We start from the raw sequence: 15,659 nt of genomic DNA, 5'->3' as shown, positions 1-15,659 counted from the left end.
ATTGACTTTCTCTTGGGTTAACTCCTTACTCCGTCTGGGTTACTCAAAGCCACTAGCTCTTGAAGACATCCCTTCCCTTCTTTCTGAAGATGAAGCAAAATTTTCCTACCAAAACTTTATGCATACATGGGAATCCCTTGTAAGGGAGAGGAGCAAGGACAATACCAAAAACTTGGTTCTCTAGTCTGTTGTTAGAACTCACTTAAAAGAGAACATACTCATAGCTTTTTATGCACTACTTAGAACAATAGCTATGACTATTTCTCCTTTAATACTTCAAGCTGTCTTTTAATTTTGATAGGCATGCAAATACAATTGTTATACCAAGTTAGTAACAAGCTTGGTTTATTTTTTTCTTTTTTGTTTTTGTCTCGTTGTTATACCAAGCTTGCACTGGTTTACATGTGATGTTGTCTGGGGAATTGAAAAATCTACAATGCTTTAGGCTGCGGAGCATCATTAGCATGTTCATGTTTAGCATTTTTTTTTTCTAAATCATAATTATCTTTCACCAAAAATAATCAAATAGTATAACATTGTTGTAAGTATTTAACTAAGGTGCATATGTAAGACTCAAATACATGTTAATTAAGTTGGAACATCCTCAGCATATATGATTCATTGCTTGGTGGTAGCATTTAAATTTAGTATACGAACAAAATTAATCAGAGAAGCTCTCTTGATTGCCACACGTGTGTGGTAACCAAAGGTAGCAGGCAGACAGTTGAGTAGGGTACCCCAAATTCATCCATATAGTAGTAATAAATACACTCCTAAATGTTTACAAATAAGATCTTTTTCTTTCATTTTTTGGTAGAGGCTTTCATGATTTTTTCTTTTTTCTCAATATTTTTCTCTTCTAATTTCTCCATATTCAAATGATAGCCTTATAGTTGACCCCTCCCAAATGGGTAACTTTGTTGTTGTTGTATGATAGATGTTAAACCTCAATTCATTTTGTCAGTTTTCACTTCTTTTCTTTTATCATCATCTATATTGTTCTCTTTGTAGCTTTCATATTTAAATATCCAAGTAGAAAACATTTCAATTTTGAACTGCCTCTGCTATGTAGCTGTAGGAGTGTTTTGTGATTTCAAAGAAAATACACTTTAAATGAAATAAGAATTAGTTTGATCAACCTGCCATACATTTAAATTAATAAGGATGAAGTTTACCTAGAATTTCAGCACTGTTAATTGAGGAAAATATTGGGGAGCGACAAAACTTTATTTTTACAAACTCTTGCTTGTGATAATATTGGATAACATCATGCTTTCAGTATATGTAGTAGATTCAAATGAAACCAAATGTTATTCCCTTGGAACAATGTTTCCACCCCTTAGGCTTCGTTCTTTTCCAGAGAAGAAGGACCTATATTCTCCATGTCTTCTTTGTTGTGCCGTTTTTCTTGTGAGCATTAACTATTGAAATCCATTTCCTCGGTCCAAAACCAACATCCTTCAAGCTAGATAAGTGAGGTTTCCAACTTTTTAGACCAGTACCTGAATTCTTGTCATTGCTGACTTCACTTTCACAAACAAACTCTGCCTTTCTCTAGTATTTCTAAGACTCATGTCTGGTAAAATAGATGCTACATTATTAAATAGTCATGATACTTGACAAGGTGTTCAATAGTACAAATATTGAACTTGACTACTGATATATTCAGTATTGTTACTATACATATGAGTAACTCATTTTCTTAAAAGAAAACTAGCATCATTCAAGCCACATAATTGACGTATCCAACTCTTTAATCCTACATGTGAAGTGTTGTGTCTATCATTGCTTATGTTCCGTTGAGTTTCAGTAGTTGAAGGAATCATAGATTTAAGACTATTCCATTCCCATACAAATTGTTCCCTTTCTCCAATATTACTAATAGTCATGGCAAGTAATATATATAGGGTGAATTTAATAAGTGTGTTGCTTCCCAATGTGTACTGGTGTATAAATATCTAAGCTGTCAGCAAATGTTTTTCTTATTATGGAAAAAGTGCACAAGTTCTGATTCAGTTGGCCACCATTGTTCTAGGCCACGAGCTGCACATAATTTATGTTTTTCCTTAGACACAACAAACAAGTTTTGCTCATTTATAGGAACCTTAATCTCTTTGTCAACCATTTTTTTACCCATGACATCATTCTTGTAATCCTACAGATAACGAACATATTTCCTTACCCAAAAGCCAGCATCCGAGAAGCCAGATAAGTGATATAGCCAACCTTTCAAACCAACACTTCAAGTATTATGTCCAGCATTGCTGAATTGAGCTTTTCCAATTGAAATAAATTTTAATTTGCTGGTCTAGATTAGCAGCAACAAGAGCAGAGTGAATGAAATTTATGGCAGAGACTAGAATAGGGGCTGCATTTGGGAGGGTAGTTAGGACCTCAGATCCAACACATATGGCAGTGATGTTGGTAGCAGGGACATGAGCTATGACATTCTCAGTAACCCAGTTTGCTGCAGTGGCATTGGACTTACCAATGCCAAGTAGCTGGTCATTGGGAACAGAAACAATTACACAGATTCTTGTGTTGGCAAGTTGCTTGCTTATGAGTTTGCTACTATAAGTATCCTGATCAAGTTCTGCATCACTTGACCACCATTGTTTCAGGCTATGTGCCTCAAGAATGGATACCATAAACAATGTTGTGACTTGTGACTTGCAAGACATTCAGACTTCAACCAACTAAAATAGAACCTAAATAACTATACTCAACCAATTCTAACATTCTGAATTCAAAAAAAAAATCCTAGTTAATAAAACTATACATAAGGGTTTGAATGGTTAAAAGGGTGTATGCAACTGATGATGTTTGGGGAACATTTTTTGGGGACATTATCATTTGGAAATGCTTAGGGCATTGAAATTGTGCATCAACTTTCACTATTTTTCTGATCAATTGCTTACTAGTGTAATGTAACTGTTTTAAATCTTGTCTTCAAACATTGACCATATGTAACTTTCTCATGCAAATGGATTCTCCCAACCTTTTTTTTTAATTTTCAAAAACAGAACTCATGAAGAAAATGGTTAACTTTATAATTTTGTGATCTTGATCTTGATCATATTATAGAAATTGATCTTCTTATGTATCTATACTATTTTTTTAGTCTTGATGCCTATACATTTTTAAAGTTGCGATGCAATATTCAAATGAATGCTAGAGTTACTATTTATTTCTGCCATCCCTGTCATTCTTTTTATTTTCATATTATGGCATTTTTCTCGCTCTTACCTATATACAGGCATCTAGTAGCATTCTATGTCAATTTAGTGGAGAACAAAGTTTTGGACTTATTCAGTCCACTGTTGCCAATATTGTAGATTGATAGGAAAAGATTGATGTGATATAAATATCAAATAAAGATTATCTACCCATATATAGCTTATCTGAAGCTTTGTTCAATTGATTTTCTTAATTATATTTTATAGATTCTACCGATAGTAACTTTGTGCAAACAAATATATGTATACCATTTTGATTCTTTTATACATTCATGCTAGTAGCCAGTATTTATGGTTGTTTTCCCATATTTTGATGTATGCCTTGCAATCATTAATTGGAAGGAATTAGATCTGAGTGATTTCCACATTTAAGATAAATTGTTGACAGTTGCTTTTAATTCCATTTACCTGATGGTAGCTTGCTAATTTGTGCCTGTTGCCAGGAACTGCATGTGAACTCCAGTCCCAACTGTTTTTGGCTTCCTAGCATAGACAATTTATGTGGCTAGAAAAGTTGGTTCAAATAATGTTACATGGTTTTTTCTTCCCTTTTTTTTATTAAAACTGTTTAATGTTTTGTACAACAATATGATGTCAACCTATTAATTTCATATATAATGTTTCAAAAATAAAATTCTTAGAAATTCAAATTAAATACAGGTAAATCACCTTGAATGCAGGAGATGGACTACAATAATGAAGCAAGCAATGGCATCAAGTTCAGGTAAGTGCATGTTGTTGAGATTTCATGCGTGTTTGAGAAATCACCTTTTTTTATCCGCGCAAATGGATCATGCGTGTTCACTGCCATCCGTTTAAATCTGTAATAAATAATAATATGGGAAACATATATATTTACAATTCACTAATGCAAAATACCATTTGCTTTATTTGCAGGATACTTGGATACTTCACAATTGGGTAAATTGTGTGTTATTAAAATATCGTTTATTTCATTTGAGTGTTCAAATTTGGGAGTAAAATCATATTGTTTGTTTCCTATGATGTATATAGTGTTTCAACCATGAAGCTTACAAATTGTATTGTAAAATATGGTGCTATATATATATATATATATATATATATATATTCATTTTTTGATACTTGACATTTGTCTCATTTATTATGTAAATTGTTGTAATATGTAATTAAATGATTTTATAATTGTTGAAAATGATTAATATATTTTGGGTCCAACAATGTATAGTTTGTTGCTTAAAGCTACCAGATAGTAGTAAAAAAATACCACAAAAAAAACCAAAAAAATTACAATAAAAAAGCACAAAAAATACAAAATTTCACATCTAAGACGGTTATTAAAATAATCGTCTTAGAATGGTTTACAAACTAAGTCGGTTAGCACGTAACCGTTGTAGAAAGACTACACTTTCTAAAACGGTTATTTTTAAAATAACTATCTTAGTATGTCAACCATTCTAAGACGATTATTCTAATAACCGTCTTAGATTCACAACTATGAATCAGACAATCTAAGACGGTTATTGTTTAACCATCTTAGTTTTTGAAACATTCTAAGACGAAACAATAATTATCTTAGAATTGCAACTATGAACTGAACAAACTAAGACAATTTTCGCTTGAACCGTCTTAGTATCTTTACCATTCTAAGACGGTTATTAAAGTAGAGTATACTAAGACGGGTTAGATGCAAAAACCGCCTTCGTAGATGAAGCATTCTAAGATGGTTTTTCTATAACCGTATTAGAATATGCAACTTTCTAAGACAGTTTAAAAACTGTCGTTGTATTTATGTTGACATTTTACGACATGCTTTTCTAAGACGGTTTAAAATCGACATAGAAGGGCCTAATCAACCAACTTAGAATATAATAATTCTAGTAGTGTTCTCTTGGAACCGCCTTAGAAAATGAGACGGTGACATTTTGTAATTATTATAATGAAAAATGCTTTTTACAACATACATTCTAAGACGGTTACTGAAAACTGCCTTAGAATGTTATGTCTAATAAAATTCCACTAAAAAAAATCAAAAGCCCTATAACTAGCGAGAAGTAGCCTCGACTCAATTAACCTCTACATCTTTGGAACTTTCGCGGCTAGCCTCCGTGCAGTGAAAACGAATATCCTTAACTCAACCCAAGGCCAAATGCCTCAACTCAACCCTCTCACTCCCACGCTCTCATACTCACTCATTCGCTCACTTATTCTCTCTAGGGTTTTTTGGAATCAGAAAACAAAATAGGGTTTTTGTGGCAATCTTCGGCAGAGTGTTCATGGCGGCAGCGGCTAAGAGCGCAACGAAGAAGAAACCCGCTCCGTCCAACAGAGCCGCTGTGAAAGCCACAGTGAAGAAGACAGTCGCGCCTAGGACCACCAACTCCGACATACAGAAGGTGGTTCTGGTGTCTTCCGAGCTCGGAGACTTCCTCAGTGCTTCACAAGTCTCCCGATCCGAAGCCATCAAGAAATTTTGGGCCTACATCAAGCTACAGAATCTTCAGGTCTTGTTTCCGTTTTCACGCAATGTTTTGTCTCTCTTTGAGATCTTTGCATTTTCACTAGGAAAAATGTTGATTTCATTTCCAGTGCCTTGATTCTAACATGGTATCAAAGCGATACCACTTGCCTTGATTTTTTTTTCTACTGCTTTGTTTGTTTGATTTTTTCTTTTCTCTTCTCTGTTTTCTTTTATACTTTCATTTTCCTGTGAAAATTCCAAAAAATTGAGCAACCCTTTTCTTTTTCTCAAGAAATCCTTTGCTCTGTTATTCCCTTTTTATTTGAATTGGATTTGGTGAAGATATTCTTGCCAATCTTGAACGTGTCCTAAAAGCATTTCTTGGTTTCCTTGAGAGCGGTGTTTTCAATTTTCTTTTGTGAGAGCGGTTTTTTCAGTGGTGGTGATTGTAGATTGTTGCTCCTGGCAGCGAGATACTGTTTGAAGACGAGTGTTGTTCTTTGCTTATTGTTTTACTAGAATAGCGAGCACATGTTAATTGTGATGATGATTTTTTTCATGAACGATGATGATTGTGGGTTTTACAGTGGGTGCTGCTTCAAATTTATGGACTGGGATTAGGAAATTGAATTTATGTGGCTTGGCTGCACTTTGAATTTGAAGGTCTCGTATTCTGGTTTGATGAGCTGAAAAATTATGCTCACATGTGTTAGTGAAAAATTCTCAATGAAGACAAATTGGATTTTGGATTTCAAGAAGTTCTTGGGTGGTTCAATGGTCGAAATATTTGGTGATTTGGAGATTGTAATCAAGTTGTTTGATGAAATGCCTACTAGACTCTTGCAATGTTTAAAAAAAATAAAGGTTTTTTTAATAGGTTCATCGGTTTGCTTCTTGCTTGCTGCTAAGTTAGTTATTGCCATCATTGGGAATTATGGATATTGAAATATTTAACACTGAATCTTGGTTGACATTAATCAAATTAGTAGGTACTTTACACATATAACTGTACTTTTTTAATACAAAGGAAGGAATCGTGGACATGGATCATGTAGAAAGTTGAGCCTTCGAGGGAGCTTTACAGCAGAAAGTATTACTACATTATAATAGTTCCATATTCAAGTGCCAACTAAATATAGTTACTAGTATCTCTCTTACAAAAGTTATTTTTTTATTTACTGAATTTCAAGACTTCATTCTAACATTATAACTACTTAGGTTATGCCTGCAAGGTATATTTTACTCTTTCTCTTGTTAGGATCATATATAATGCATGTCATTTGGGAGTCATGAGGTAGTTAATTTGGTGGTAGAGTGATATGGAGGTTTGAATTTTTCTATATGAATAATATTTATTAATAAAAATAAATCAAAATAAAATAATTCATGGCGTTTTCTTTAGTCTATATGTTATACGATATTAATTGTATGACTACAGTGATCCAACTGCCACTATATTTAAGAGTAATGAAGGCAAAGACTCATTTGCACCTTACATAGCTTCATTCTCATCTACAGGACCAAATGCAATCACTCCAGACATTCTTAAGGTAACTTTATATATAATATACATAATAATATAATTGTATGACTAATATAATAATATAATATACACAACAATTTGTATTTTCCAATATCATTTTCTTAATCTAATTATATTATTTCCAATAATCTCATGCCTTTCTAAAACATTATTTTATTATTTATTTGGATTTCGAATATACTTATATTGATTTTATTATATATAAATGGTTTTAGAATTAAAATTATTTATTAAATTTTATCAATCAAATAAACCTTTTTTCTTTGTTTAAGGGTTCAATCAAATAAACTTAATTACTAATATATGGACTTGATAGTTTAAAGTTTAAGACACACCAATAAATGTTTTCTTTTTTGGATCAATTCTTTGTGTGTATAGTTTTGTTTTTTTTTTTTTTTTGTCCTGATATCTTTATGCAAGTTTAATACACCTAATGCCTTGTTTTATATACTTATATTCCATTGACATGTTTTTATTATTTATCCTCTTTTGTACAATTTGGTGTTTTTAATTGATTTACAAAGTTGAATTGTTTGTTCATGGTTAAGGTCCAAACATACTTAATATTTGCTTGCTCGTGGCTATGGTCCATCCTCTTAATATTTGACATGAGGAAGTAGAGAAAGAAATTCTCATGTATCAATACCTTAAAAATGATAAATTAAACTTGCATTTAATGATAAACTTTATCACAAATAACATAAAAAAATAGGGAAAAGAATTTAATTGCGTGAAGGGAGATAGGATTGTGATAGATAAATAAAATCTTTTAATTGTATTTTTTACACATTTGAATATGAATTTAAATTGTGATATATATTTAGTATATGGATTCTAATTCATATCAAATGATTTATTTATTGGCTATAGTTCATGGAGATAGTTGGTGTCACATTTCTTTTCCCTAGCCATTTTACCCATTTTCTTTTCCCTATTCCTTTCATTATTGATGTCTCAACCACTTCCTCCATCTGCAAACTTCATCAGCATCTCTCTAATTTGTTATATCTTTGCAAACGGAGTCATAAATAACTTCATTATTCTCTTTTCATGAATAAAAAAAGACGTTGGTTTGTTGCAATACTTGTTACGCATCTTTGCAAGTCCCCTGAAATATTTGTAATGAGATTCTCCGAACAATTCTTTGTTTATATAGAGTAGTAATCAGAATTCGATTGAGATTTTATTTTGTTCTTTATATAGTTGATGTTTGCAACACCTTAATTAAGTTTTAAGGTTTGAATTCTGAATTTTAAATGCAAACTAAATTATATTAAAAAGATGAATATTATGATTAGAAAAAAATAAGATTTAAAATTTTCTAACCATTTTTTTATTGGACAAGTTACAGGTAAGTCAGCTAAGATTTCACCTTCTTTGCACTTTTGTTCCCTATCATGGTTAGTTGTAAGTAAGCAACAGTGCTTGAATTGAGTTAGGAAAATTAATATTATGAAAGTAGGGTCCTATTTGGTTTTATTATGATATTATTTGTTGCTTGTAATTTTTAGATATGTTGTCATATAATTGGTTGTTAGTTATTTATTCAGTAACTGCATTCTCTTTATTATTTTCTATTCGTTAGTTGTGACATTATTTGGCCTATTTGTGTCGATGTGATTTTCAGTCCTTTCTTGGCTTACACCCTTGTCATTGAAAATGCGAGTTTTGTTGATGAAGAAGTAGAGCCTAGAGGTAACAAGTTGGGTAGAGGATGATGTTCTTACAATCACTGTCATCACAACAAATATAGGCATCAAGAGGTACCTTCTAGTGTTGTGACCCTGCACCACTAATTGTCTTATTGTGCACTAAGTTCAACCAACTTCTTATCAACTATTCTACTATTTGTATCAGCATAAGTGTAGAACATATCTTGAACTAAATGATTGGATGTTTTAGGTCTAAATAAATAAATCGAAAATAAAACAATTAAGATCCTCCTACAAAGAATAAATTAGCTTGGAGTTACATAGAAATGATTAATTTATCAGTTTGAATCATCCATATAATGGCTTAAGTTACCAAAACCGGTGTGGTGTCAATAACATAGTAGAGGATAAATTATCATCATGTTATTCATTTGATATGTGGTTTACTTGACTGTATACGTGAAGATTTTCTTGTCCATTGTGTACGTAAATATAAAACATGCAGTACTTCTGTCAGCAACTACCCTAATAAATTAATTAATTTATTCTCTCATAACTTGTATTACTTGCCAGTAATTGTATCTCCACAAGACATATTTTGTTGGCAAGACAACTTCATTAAGTAGTATTCAATACGAACTTATGACATAAGAGTTTCATCTTAAGTTTAACTACAAAAATTTGATGGCATTTTGTTCTCTCAATAAGCATAATTTGAATAATCTTGGCCTAGTCTTTGTAGCATAGGTAGATTAAATGAATAAGAGAAGAAACCCAGAAAGTCATTCCTTTATGTCATTGAAATGGCACAAATTTCTACTACCTAAACAAATTGACATTTTGTAGAAGTATAACTAACTAGCGGTGGGGGGTTTTGGGTAACTTACGCAAGATCCTAGGTAATAGGATGTGACCAGAAAAATTAAGGTACGTAGAAGAAAGGTGAAATTCTAATATTATATTTTGCAGGTATATATGACTCACACAGCTCTCATTTCTTATCCTTTTTTCCTTCCCATATATGTAAAACAATTTTTTTAAAAAAATAATAAAATAACAAGAAATCTCTAGCTATTTCTGTTTCTTTCTTTCTCTATGTGTGTGTTTTGTTATGCTTCTATGGGAATAGGGTAGTCTGTAGACTTTGTCAAAGGTCTATCTAAGAAGCACAAGAACTAAGGCATGCAGTGAATGAATGAATGATGAACAGTGGAAGTTGTTGTTTGATGCAAGAGGAACATGACAAGTTCTACTTTTCATGAGAGAGAAAGGGATAAAAAATGATAGAAAGAGAAAGTAGGAAAAGTAGCCATCATTTCTCAATAATAGAAGCAATTACAAACAAACCCACAAAAAGAAGCATATGATTTGATTATTTTCTCCCCCATATATACAGCTAGGTGAAATTTTCTACTTAGAAACAAGTCACATATGCCCGTGAACACTGTTGATGTGGTTATGCCCACATGTCCTCTCTACTATGCAAGTTAAGATCTTCACAACCCTACGTGTCATCACAACTCAAAATGCAGCATGCATAATTTTGATTTGCTTCAATATCTAAACCTTTTAAAAAGTTATGAAAAAATATTTTTACAAGCAAAAAGACAGTTGTCCCATCTTAATGAGAGAGACCATATGCTTGATGTGTTGAATGCTTCAATGTTCATATTGACTTGACTAATTCAATGAGAGAGCATATGGTTTACACATGAGTTGAATGCTTCAATGTTCATATTGTTGGATAACCACAACATAAATTCATTTATTTTTTTCGTATATATAATATGGGATCTTAATGAGAGAGACCATATGGTCGATGCCTTTAACCTCACTCAATTATGTGACCTAAATTCGCTTAATAATTTGGTTTAGGCTTCATTTATATATTTATTTAAAAGCAAAATTTATTTAAATTAGCTAAACAAAAGCACAAGAAGTGCTTTGACTAATTCATTTGTATTACAAAATTCATTGATTAATTCATTTGTCTTACCAAAATTTTTTATGGTTCCCCCCCCCACCTTTCTGGTTCTATTTTTTGTAATGCTTTGCCTATCTAATTGTATAATTTCTTTTATTCTCTGATATATAGCAATTTGCTTGGAAACCCATTTTGCGATGTAGTATTTAATTTCATCCATAATTCGAGATTTTTAGGACACATCACACAAGTCACAATGTGAAGGATAAAATCTATAAATTGTAGTTAATTTATTAATTATATTCTTCAGCCTATATATATATATATATATATATATATATATATATATATATATATATATATATATATATTCAAAATAACTTAACCAGATGTGCAAAAATGAAGAATGCAGTATTGCAGTATTGTATCTTAGCTTCAAAACTATTATATCTCATCCTACTCCTCATCATCATCATCCTCTACCAATATCCTCTTGCATGCTTCATAGCACATGAAAGAAATTCCTGCAGTTGGCACCAAGTTCATGCAACTAGGTCCCAACCCTTTATACAATCCTAGGATCCCTTCTTGCTCAAGAATGCTTGCATGGGCATGAATCACATTTTTCTTAATTTTCCTTCCATTGACAGCTCTCACTTGCATGTGTTTGCGAGCCACTTCGAGTGGAAAGGTAGCACTACCTGAAAATGCACCAGCTGCTGATCCTATCAAAAGGGTTTCAATGTTGCCAATCTTGTATTTTTTGAAAATTTTCTGTATGTTTTCCTCAAGGTGTCATAGGCAAAGTAATTGGTGGTAGAATATGGAATTACTCAAATCAGACTCGGAGTAAGACCTCTATAAAGTTATCCTGCACCCTCTTCTCTAACTATTTTCTGTTTGGTTTTATATGTACACACCTGGATACTTAGTAGAGTCTTTAGTAACTATACAGGATATGTGCATATAGTTGAACAAACTCCAGCACAAGCACCTGCTATCAATGATGCTGGAATAGGCATTTTGGAATGCTCCCTTGGCTTTGGTGAGAGGTTGTTGTTAACAATTTCATAAGCTAATAGCTGCAGAAACAAGTGAATGTATTTAGATGCGTAAAAAAACATATCACTTAACAAAGGAGTATACTAGATCACTGTCTTACAGGTAACTTATCTCTATTCAAAATTTGGTCCTAAGCCTTGCCAACAAAAAATTAATAAGAACAAAAGGGTCAAAGTTAATTTACATCACAATATTTAAAGTAAGGCACCTAAATTGTTACTTCCCCACCCATGGATAATCCCTTGGCTTTGGAAACTGATACTAACTACATTTATTAATAAAAAAAATAGAACCACAGCCAAAAAATGTTAACAAAACTATGGAATCTTATGAATCTGTCAGACAATCCTACTAGAGTAAGTGTTGACCAAGATTGGTGAGAATCAAATGTCACAAACAATATTCCAATCATTGTAATAGGGAACGATTTTTCAACTTTTTATGCTCCACTGAAACGCAATGGAATGGATAAGTTTTACTGGTAAATTGTAGTCCGTCTTATTCTAGGTTTAATATACTTACCATTTTAAGGAAGTTTTTGAGGGTACATATTTAGATACAGGGTTTTAGTTGAAGTTTTAGATTAGTGTTGCAGGTGGAATTTACATCATATATCACATTGCTTATGTATTGACTTGGAAATATCTGATTTCATGGAGATAGGGAACCATGCCACTCTTCCCTAAATCTAACATATTGTCTGTAAAAGTGGAACAGGCAACCTAACCAGGAAGATATCCTTAATATCGTTCACAGAATGTATAAGAAACACAGTATATCTAGGGATAAAGTTGAAAGGGTTGTGAACACTTTCCCTAATTAAGGTACTCACATGTTGGTTCATAAAAGTTTTTTGTTACAGATATGCTATTAAAGCATGAGTAGTTATAAAGAACATGTATTATTTGATAAATTAAGTAATATGGAAAAAATATGTGGCTGATATTTCCTGTAGAACACTTCTGAGATTGTTAGTTATATGGTTTAAAGTTCATGCTTATCCACATACTAGCCTGTGGCTGATATTTCCTGTGGAGTGCCTTTTGTTTTATAACTTTCTTTGCATTAAAGTATTATTTAATTTGCTTCTTTATTTGATGTAACTAACTTTCTTCATGTCTGAGATATTAGGGTTTTCATTTTTCATTTATTTTGTTGTTGACAGCTTTGGACTTTTATCGAGTTCTAAGATCACGTACATATCACTGATCTATTTTAAAGGTAAGTTTACATTTACATCTTAGTGGTATCTATATGATTTTCCATTTCAAAAATGGCAGAATTATAATTTTCAATTACCTTTATTGTTTATCATTCAATAGAGTGTATTAACAGTAGGTTTAGGTGGACCAAGACAAATGATATAAAAAAAAACGGGGAAAAAAGGGATTCTCTCTTTTCGTGACTCTTAAATGTGGTTTATTTTGTACTACAAAAATTATTCTCTCATTATATCTCTCACAGTTTATTAGCATATAATCATATACTTAAAATCCAATTGAAAATTGTGTATGTTTCTATCACCTTGCATATTAATATATTATTTAGGTATATAAGTAAAGCAATGTTTCCATGGTACAAGAGTAAGACTAATGCAAATGGAAATATCTAGTACAAGAGTAAAATATGGTGTTATATATATATATATATATATATATATATATATATATATATATATATATATATATATATATATATTCATTTTTTCATACTTGACAATTGTTTGTTTCATTTATTATGTAAATTGTTGTAATACGTAATTAAATAATTTTATAATTGTTGAAAATGATGATTAGATTTTTGGTTTCAATCAATGTATAATTTGTTGCTTAAAGCTAGCTACCAGACAACAGGAGAAAACAAAGACCACAAAAAATAACCAAAAAAATATAATAAAATAGCAACAATGAAAAAAATGAAATCTAAGAAGGTTGTTAAAATGACCGTCTTAAAATGGTGTACAAACTAAGTTGGTTATTGAATGACCGTCTTAATTTGTCAATCATTCTAAAACAGTCCTTTTAATAATCGCCTTAGATTCACAACTATAAGCAGGACATTCTAAGACGGTTATTTAATAACCATCTTAGTTTTTGAAACATTCTAAGACAGTTAATCAATAACCGTCTTAGATTGACAACTATCAAGCAGACAAACTAAGACGGTTTTCTCTTTAAGCGTCTTAGTATTTTTAACTTTCTAAATCTGTTAAATATAAAATCGTCTTAGAAAGTAGAGTATACTAAGACGGGTTAGGTGGAAAAACCACCACCTTCATAGATTAAACATTCTAAGACGGTTATTCATCTTAGTATAGTAATTTTTCTAAAATGGTTCGACAATCGTCATAGTACATGTGATGCCATTTTATGACACGCTTTTTTAAGACAGTTAAAAATCAACTTAAAATGGCTTAATCAACTGACTTAAAAAGCGTTAATTCTAATAGTATCATATAATATTCTATCATGATTATGTTTGATATTTGATCTCTTCGTATTGCTAATAACTCCAAAGTTGTATCATATAATATTCTATCATATAATATTCTATCATGATTATTTGTAAGATTTGTTTAAATCATTTATAAAATTGAATCTTTACTTTTAACAAAATCATACTATATATCTTATTATATCACCAATGAATCAATGTTTGAATCTTCATTGAAGTTAAAAAATACTTATATGATTAGATTTGTTTGGATAATTTTTTAAAAAAATACTTATAGAAAAGAAAATAAAATAAAACTTCTTCATTTTGCATAAGGTAATTAAATTAGTACATAATCAAGTTAATTCACGAAAACTCTTTCGTATTAGTTTCTCTAAAACTAAGTTTTAACTTATGTATAAACTAATTTTAATTTACTATTCTTTTAGTTTTAAATTTTTTTTAAATTTTTATTTTTAGTCTTTGAATTTTTTTATTTTAACTTTTAGTCCTTTAACTTTTTTTCATGCTAACTTATTGTTCCCATTAAAAGTAAGAACGAAAAAAGTTAAAAGACTAAAAGTAAAAATGGAAAAAAAATTAAGGGATTAAATGAAAAAATAAAAAATTTAGAAAATAAAAACATAAACTTTAAAATTTAAGTACTAAAAATATATTTGATCTTTTAATTTATATAGAAGTTTAGTTTTCTTTTTCTTGTTTTTTTAGTACTTTTAAAGAAATTTTTTCAAACATATTAATGAATATTATGTTATTTAAGAATAAAAAAGTAAAGCAAACCTTTTAATTATGATGTCCAATCTCACGTTAATGAAATGCACAAGTGAAAATGATAGAATCCCAGTCATAATTTTTGCCATCTAATTTCGGCTCAGCTATTCGCCATCATAATTTAAGCAGTTGGGAAGACTTCAAAAACCATTCAAATGTTTTATTATACCTCTATTGGGTATAATATGCGGAGAATAGTTTTATAATATAAACATTCAAATAATCAAATCACATGGCGAATAAAAAACCAAATCTGTGTAAGTAAAAGTTATATATAAATTAGCTTGGTCCCACCCTAGAAGAAACAATTTCTTGAAAAATTCTTTCAGACCAGCCAATTGATAGCTATCCATCTTATCTATGGTATGGTATGAATAAGAAAGAAAATATAATATAAGATATTATTAGACACACAATACTATAAGTATGGAACGAGGAAATGCCACCAAAAATTCCACACGTCAAGATGCATTTGGCAATAAGGCCAACTACCGCCTAACAATACATGTTCAAAAAGATTAATTTCGGTACCTAAATTGTAGATATCTTATCTTGGCTTGTCCCAAAATCTATGTGA

The 15,659-nt window shown here is 30.9% G+C and overlaps 1 pseudogene; it reads right to left on the bottom strand.

Moving 5' to 3' along the window:
• Positions 1-11,236: 11,236 nt before the first annotated feature.
• Positions 11,237-12,089, bottom strand: LOC114420634 (annotated as a pseudogene).
• Between the last annotated feature and the right edge of the window lie 3,570 nt (positions 12,090-15,659).

This window comes from Glycine soja, chromosome 7, assembly GCF_004193775.1.
Source record: "Glycine soja cultivar W05 chromosome 7, ASM419377v2, whole genome shotgun sequence".
In the NCBI taxonomy this organism is placed as follows: Eukaryota; Viridiplantae; Streptophyta; class Magnoliopsida; order Fabales; family Fabaceae; genus Glycine; species Glycine soja.
Note: the sequence above shows the minus strand (reverse complement) of the source record. Positions and strands in the feature narration are given on the sequence as shown.